At 36.6% G+C, this 7594-nt stretch overlaps 1 non-coding gene across 1 annotated transcript; it reads left to right on the top strand.

Moving 5' to 3' along the window:
• The first annotated feature begins 5729 nt into the window (after positions 1–5729).
• On the top strand, positions 5730–5802 carry TRNAC-ACA (transfer RNA cysteine (anticodon ACA)). Its single transcript has one exon. It is a non-coding gene; the product is annotated as a tRNA-Cys (tRNA).
• The last annotated feature ends 1792 nt before the right edge of the window (positions 5803–7594 follow it).

Raw genomic sequence — 7594 nt, 5'->3', positions numbered from 1 at the left:
CACTGATTTAGTATGATTTCTCAAATGCATTTTATTTTATAGTGAAACATACATGCCTAATTGCATCTACATATTACATTTCATTTTAAATATGGCTTTAAAATAAATAATAAATAGAATTTTCTATTATCTATTGATTCCTGTTAATTATGTTTAAAGCACAATTTTTAAAGGGTGAAAAGAGAATTTGCCTACCTACTTTACCTTTTTTATTTCTATGTTCAGTCCTCGCTTTTCCAATGATAACTACCAAAGCCAACATAGTGAATCCTGACACTGGGTACCCGAGCCTCATCAGCATCACTAACTTGGTTTTATTTCTATAGCATTTATCATGTTAAAATATACTATATAACTTACTGCTTTTTTTTTTTTTTTTTTTTTTTTTAATTTGTCTCACTCATGGCAAGCTCCTGGACAGCAAAGACCTTTGTCTTTTTGTGAATGTGTCCCAGCCTCCTTTTAACAGTGCTTACGGGCTTTTCTGGTGGTTCAGACGGTAAAGAATCTGCCCTCAATGCCGGAGACCAGGGTTTAATGCCGGAGACCAGGGTTTGATCCCTGGGAGTGGAAGATCCCCTGGAGAAGGAAATGGCAATCCACTTCAATATTCTGGCCAGAAGAATTCCATGGACAGAGGAGCTTGGCGAGCTACAGTCCATGGGGTTGCAAAAAGTCAGACCTGACTGATCCACTAACACTTTTACTTTCATTTAATGAATAGACATCTTTGGTAATACTTTTACATTGAATCACATTTTTGTTCATTTGTTATGTTAAGGCAACCAAATAAAGAGCATTCAGAATGCTATTTTAAACATAGGATGCATTTTAAGATTGCTTAGAAAAATGACTATGTAGTAATCTTATGATCTGTCAGTCAATTCTGGCCAAATTGAGAAGGGGAAATAATCACAGAGGTCAATATTAGAAGCACACATTTTCAATGTGATCTGTTTATTAATGGTGCAAATTTGAGATATGTCATAATGAGGAAAGTAAAATAGAATGCTTGGGAAATGCAGTCTCATTAATCAGTTGATAATATTAACAAAAGGATAACTGTTGATATTAAAAAAAATTTCATGTTAGGAAAGCCAGGGATTAGTTGTGAGTTTTCAAAGCTATGTCTTTGGATGCTGCTGACATAAATGGTGATTTTGGAAAGCCATATAGTATTTTTTCCTTGTACCTGCTCATGCTAGTTGGCTGTGGAATTTCATGTCATGAATAAGACAGAAATTTACACTTCTTCTGATTACTGTTCAGAAATAATAAGAACTTCTTAGTTCTTATTTTTGATCAGAAATAATCAGAACTTTTTCTGATTACTGTTCAGAAATAATAAGAGAGACTTTGTCCTCTGTGTCGGGTGAGGGGAGTTGGGGAAAAGATGGTGGATATTCATGTGTGGGCATGAATGTGTGTGTGGGTGGGCATATGCATATGTATCCTACAACTTGGTGAAGAGTTTATAGTCAATTTGTGACTCAATCTAAAACATTTAGAGGTGAAAATTTCCATTTTGATCTAAGGAAAAACAAAACAAAAAAAAAATCACTGAATTATAAGCATGGCCATAGGACCAGAAACAATGGGGTCAAAAGGAGTTGCTAACTCTGCACTCAGGAGTGGTGTCTGCAATGAGATCTATTGTCACCTGATAAGAAATTCAGCAAGTGCTGGACAGCATTCATGATTCTTAAGTATTTGTAAATTGTGTGGCTTTCCCATTTCTGCAGTTTCTTTTTTTTTATCTTGTCATGCTTCCCATAATTATATGCAACAGCAGCCTTAAATGAAATGCCCTGTATGTTTGTCTTCAACAGCTCTAAGGAGGAAATACATTATAGAATAATCTTTCTACTTTCTAGCCAGCCTTGGGAGTAAAAGCTTTCCAGTGGTAAATTAGAAGGGAGTAGCTGCCAAAAGCAGAGAAAATTGGTTGTAGTCCCTATGAGTAGTAGCAGTGAGAGACAAACTGGATAAGGCCTGAGAAAGGACTTTGCACTTCAGTGCTTTAAAATCTACTTGTAGTTTGCCATAGTCTCTATCACTCCATATTACTCACAGCAGGCCAATTCATACATTTCCTTCAATTGCCTGAAATGTATGTTTATGGACTCTGTTTTTAGCAGTGCAAACCCACTGTGGGACATACAACCAAAAATTTTAAGGAAGCAGGAAAACTAAGGTTCAGATTTGATTTCAGGACTGCAAAGGCATAAATGATTGCTTTGGACTTCTCTGGAATTATTATCAATCATCTGTTAACCAGAACCTCATCGCTCTACTTGGCATCATCTGTTTTAGAGACGAAAAATAAAACTAGCCTTGTCCAGAGGCCTCTCTTAAGTTCTAAACTCTTCAAAGCAATTCAAATTATTGTATCTGGTCAAATGTGGACTTAAATAAAATTTGAACATTTATTTCACCCCAGTATAGTTATTCTCCTGGAACCCAAGGAACAATAGAATGATAAAACAAAGATGGGTAAGATTCTTATGGGTTAAAAAGATAAGCTTTGGCCCTGAGTTCTTTTGAGTGTCAATTGCCATTCAAGCCCCATAACTACCCTCCTGCCCCTATTTTTCTGGGGATGCTGTGAATGATGGGCTTATTTTACTTGAGAGCCACTTAGAATTTTCTGTGGTGACCTTCTGGGGTTTCTCTTTATTCGGCCACCTGGAACCATTTATTACAACTATTTTCGCCTCTCTGACTCTCGAGTTCCCTTTGAAATTTCACCTTTTGGTCTCTAACAATCTGGATCTCATTTTTCCTTTTTTTTCCTGTAGCGACCAGGGCTAGTGGCCTCTGCCAAGCAGAATGAAGGTGATTTTGCCTAGTATTACATCTCCTTAATTAACCAGACTGGAGAATTTGCTTTTTCAGTTCCTCTCTCTTGAAAACCAAACAAGTCACAACAGGTTGGGTCAGCCCAGTGTGGTTACTTGACACTCCCAGCACTCACAACTGCCCAGTAGTCAAGAAGCATGATGCATCAGATGATATATGCTTAGCTGAGCCTCTTCTGATGAAAATTTCTTTTTCTGCATAGAACAGGATGTGATCTGTGGAGCTAGAGAGTAACTTTGTGAGAGCAGAATATTTCATACATATATTAGCTTTATCCTAAGAGCCAGCATGTGTATTTGTTGTAATTTGTATTTAAAATAACCTCAGGTAATGAGATAATTTAGAAGCTTATAAAGGCAAAGAATAAAAACAACAACAACACCCACTAGAATTGGCTTTAGAGTTAAACTTGTTTTAACCTGCTTCTAGTGTTTTCTAGGTAAGCATAATATCACACAGAGACAACACAGCAGAACCCTAGGTTCTGCAGGATTCAAAATGCAACTGAAAGATTTCCTCGAAGACAAACTTAAGAGACAGTTGCCTTTGATGGCTGTGTTTACTCTGCTCCTAGACAAGTCAGAGCTTCCAGCTGGTGCCCTGTGATGGAGAAGACTGATGTTTTCCCATCTGTTCTACATGTTGCACATGCCTCAATAGCATCTCCCTACTATGATTTTGTCTGTATTCTAAGCTTTTCTTTTTTCTCAAGATATGAAATTTTAGTTGTTCTACAGAAGACTTTTAGCTTGACTAATTACCTACACAGACAAATACGTTTAGAAAGCTTATGTTCTAAATGATAGTCATATACATACTTATCTATGGCAGGAAACTATAGATGACTTTGTTTTCAGTTAAGGAGTTACTCTGGATTTAGAGGGAACACACTTCTTAAATTCCACTGACAGGTGTAGCTCAGATGTTAAAGAATCTGTCTTCAATACAAGAGACTGGGATTCGATCCCGGTCAGGAAGACCCTCTGGAGAAGAGAATGGCAACCCACTCCTGTATTCTTGCCTGGGAAATCCCATGGACAGAGGAGCTGTGGGATTGCAAAGAGTCAGTCACAACTGAGCAACTAACAGTATTGCCACTACTACTCAAAGTCACAAATGTAAAAATACACGGAGAAACTTTGGACTGCACTTTAGCTGTTAATTGTCCAACTGGTGCAGTCTAAATTTTCATTTGTATGATCTGAGGAGAATTGTAACCACATCAAGGCTACATCTTCGGTGTTGCTAGAGACTCGTGGAATGTCTTTCCTCAATTTTACTTTATTTCACCTCCTCTAACATTTCTGCATTTTTTCAGGCAGAAAATAAAAAAAAAATGCATTTAGATTATGGCTAGCTATTTTGAAAAGTTTATTACATACTGCTTTACATTTTTATTTCTATGTCTATCTCCATTTTACAGCTCCATTTCCTTTAAAGTTTTCTCTCTTTGCTGCTTGTTATTCTCCATTTTATTGGATGGTGCAGCATTGGGTGCAGTTTCTTAGTTTTAAAGTTGGCTTTTGATGGCTTTTTGCAGTTAGAAAATAAGTAAATGCTCTTGAATTTATTAAAATAATTCTTTTTTAATAAAATACTAATTAAGTTTTAATAGCTTAGTATTTTGCATTGGTCATGCACTGTCTTGGTCAGATGTGAACAACATGGTGTAAATTGACTTTTGTTCTAAACTCATCTCTATTAAAGAAATGTTATTATCCTGGATATTTTAAACCAGCCCTTACCCTCATTCATAGAAGAAAAATGCAGATAACAACTACACTAAGATATTATGCTAAACCTATCAATGTAGCCAAAATCCCCAAATTTAACAATATATTCTGTTGGTAAAGTGTGGAGTGCAGGGGTGGGGGAGAGGGGGTGGTATCTTCCTGTATTTCTTGTGGCACTATAAGTTGGCTCATACCTTGAGGAGAAGTATTTGGCAAATCTACCAATATAATCAATTCATATACCTTATGATAAGCAATTTTACTTCTGGAAATCTATCCTTCCGTCACTCTTGGCACACATGCAAAAGACAAATATTCAAGGTCAGTTATTGGGGCATTGTCTTAATAGCAAAGAATTGGAAATAAACCAAATGTCTATTAGGTGAAGACTGTTTAAATTCTTTTAGTATGTCAATGCAAAATAATATTGGGCAGCCCTAAAGAAGAATGAGGAAGGATTCTATTCACTTATAGTAAAAAATTATAATTTGACCTTATAAAATGAAAAAAAAGTAAGACATAGAAAAGCGTATTTAAGATGTTCATTTTCTATAAAAAGATTAAAAAATAGCAATATATATTTGCTTATATTTGCATGAAAATAACTATAAACTCACACACAGAAGCTGTTATTTAATGACAGTTGAATAGGATCTTAGAATATAAGTGACAAAAGAAGGAGTGAGATTTCCATTCTATTCCAGTTAGTTCAAACATTTAAGTAGATTACTTATTACACACATAGAAATCAACAGATCGATTCAAAATGAAGATGAAAATTTATCAGAAAGCCTGTGGTAAGTCACATTACTCCAATTGAGCATAGAGTGTGGTCCTAAGGAAGTTTCTGGTGTGATGGGAAAAATCGTTTCTTGATTGTGGTGATAGTTTCACAGGGTTATATATGTGTCAAAATTCACTGTTTGGTACACTTTAAATTTTTGATGCAGGTTATTAAATGCAAATCATATCTCAAAAGATTCAGTTGAAAAAGCTTTATTTTGGAACTCCAAAACTACTATAATTACTACTAATAATAGTTGTTGTTATCATATTGATATTTTATCATTATATAATATATATTATTAATACTTATTATTATGAATTATATAGAGATAACTCTATTATATAGAGGCTTCCCTGGTGGCTCAGACGGTAAAGCGTCTGCCTACAATGCAGGAGACCCGGGTTCAATTCCTGGGTCAGGAAGATCCTCTGGAGAAGGAAGTGGCAACCCACTCCTGTACACTTGCCTAGAAAATCCCATAGACGGAGGAGCCTGGTAGGCTACAGTCTATGGGATCGCGAAGAGCTGGACAAGACTGAGCGACTTCACTTTCTTTCTTTCTTTCTATTATATATGCATTGCTTTTAGTAGGTACTTACACAAAATGGAAGTATTTTTCCACATGCATAATGTAAATCACATATAAAAGCATTTAAAGTGGTCTGATTTTATCTACATTTATCAGCTGTTAGAAAGAAGGTCCATATAAGAATTCTATCCTTCCTAATCTGCTTCATTTTCTTCAAATGACTTATCATGACCTGACATATCACATACATCATTAAATATCTATCATCTTCCTTTCAGTTCAGTTCAGTCACTCAGTTGTGTCTGACTCTTTGCGACCCCATGGATTGCAGCACGCCAGGCCTCCCTGTCCATCACCAACTCCCAACTTGAGTAAACAAGAGTTTACTCAAACTCTTGTCCATTGAGTCAGTGATGCCATCCAACCATCTCATCCTCTGTCATCCCCTTCTCTTCCTGCCTTCAATCTTTCCCAGCATCAGGGTCTTTTCCAATGAATCAGCTCTCCCTTTAGAATAGAAGTTTTCTGAAGATGTGGACTTTACTTAGTTCACTGCTCTGTCCTTGGCACTTGATGTCTCTAGCATGTAATACACCCTCTGTAAATACTTGTTTACTTCTTAAGAAATGGATTAAAATAAGTTACAAATAAAATTCTTACAAAGTTGCCACATTGGAGAGTTAATTAACTCTCCAAATTAGCTCTGAACAGCCAAGGTTTCCTCCAGCATTGGAATGGATCATCTTGTCTTTGAGTTCCAAAGGAAGTGGTTAGCTAGTATATACAGGAGAAAGTACAGAAAATTTATTAGAATTATACTTTTAACAAAATGATATGCTTCCAGTATGATACATGGAAGATAAGGCAGGAAGGGATAACAGACTCACCTATTCCTTTTCAGGTCACTTCTTGGCATCAATTTTCTAAAGGCTAGGTTTGATGGAAACCAGCAACAGTTTAAATTGCTCTATCTCTCTTGTCTGAGGTCTTTGTTTATTCAGTACGATTTGTGTTTGTATGTGTGGTGTTTGGTGTGTTGCTTGCTTTATGCCTATTGTAAAAGTTAAATTCATTTGTTAAATGTGCATTACAGAAGATCTTAACTACTAACGAGTTCATGATCATCCTGTTTTTTGACCAGTTCAACTATTCATTTATTTGCTTATCAATATATTTTTCAGAGAAGGCAATGGCACCCCACTCCAGTACTCTTGCCTGCAAAATCCCATGGATGGAAAAGCCTGGTGGGCTGTGGTCCATGGGGTTGCTAAGAGTAGGACACGACTGAGCAACTTCACTTTCACTTTTCACTTTCATGCATTGGAGAAGCAAATGGCAACCCACTCCAGTGTTCTTGCCTGGAGAATCCCAGGGACAGATTGCCTGGGCTCCCGGGGTGGGGGAGGGGGGGAGCTGGTGGGCTGATGTCTATGGGGTCGCACAGAGTCATATTCGACTGAAATGACTTAGCAACAGCAGTAGCAGCAATATATTTTTATCAAGACCTACTAACAGCCTTAAAGAGATAGGAAAATTCTTAGAGATCAGAATACCAGATCATCTTACCTGCCTCCTGAGAAATTTGAGTCTCTTGAAGTTGAAAGAGGAGAGTGAAAAGCAGGCTTAAAACTCAACATTCAGAAATTAAGATCATGGCATTTACTCCCATCATGTCAAGGCAAATAG

This window comes from Muntiacus reevesi, chromosome 21, assembly GCF_963930625.1.
Source record: "Muntiacus reevesi chromosome 21, mMunRee1.1, whole genome shotgun sequence".
Taxonomy (NCBI): domain Eukaryota; kingdom Metazoa; phylum Chordata; class Mammalia; order Artiodactyla; family Cervidae; genus Muntiacus; species Muntiacus reevesi.
The sequence above is the reverse complement of the archived record's forward strand: the minus strand, read 5'-3'. Positions and strand labels throughout refer to the sequence as shown.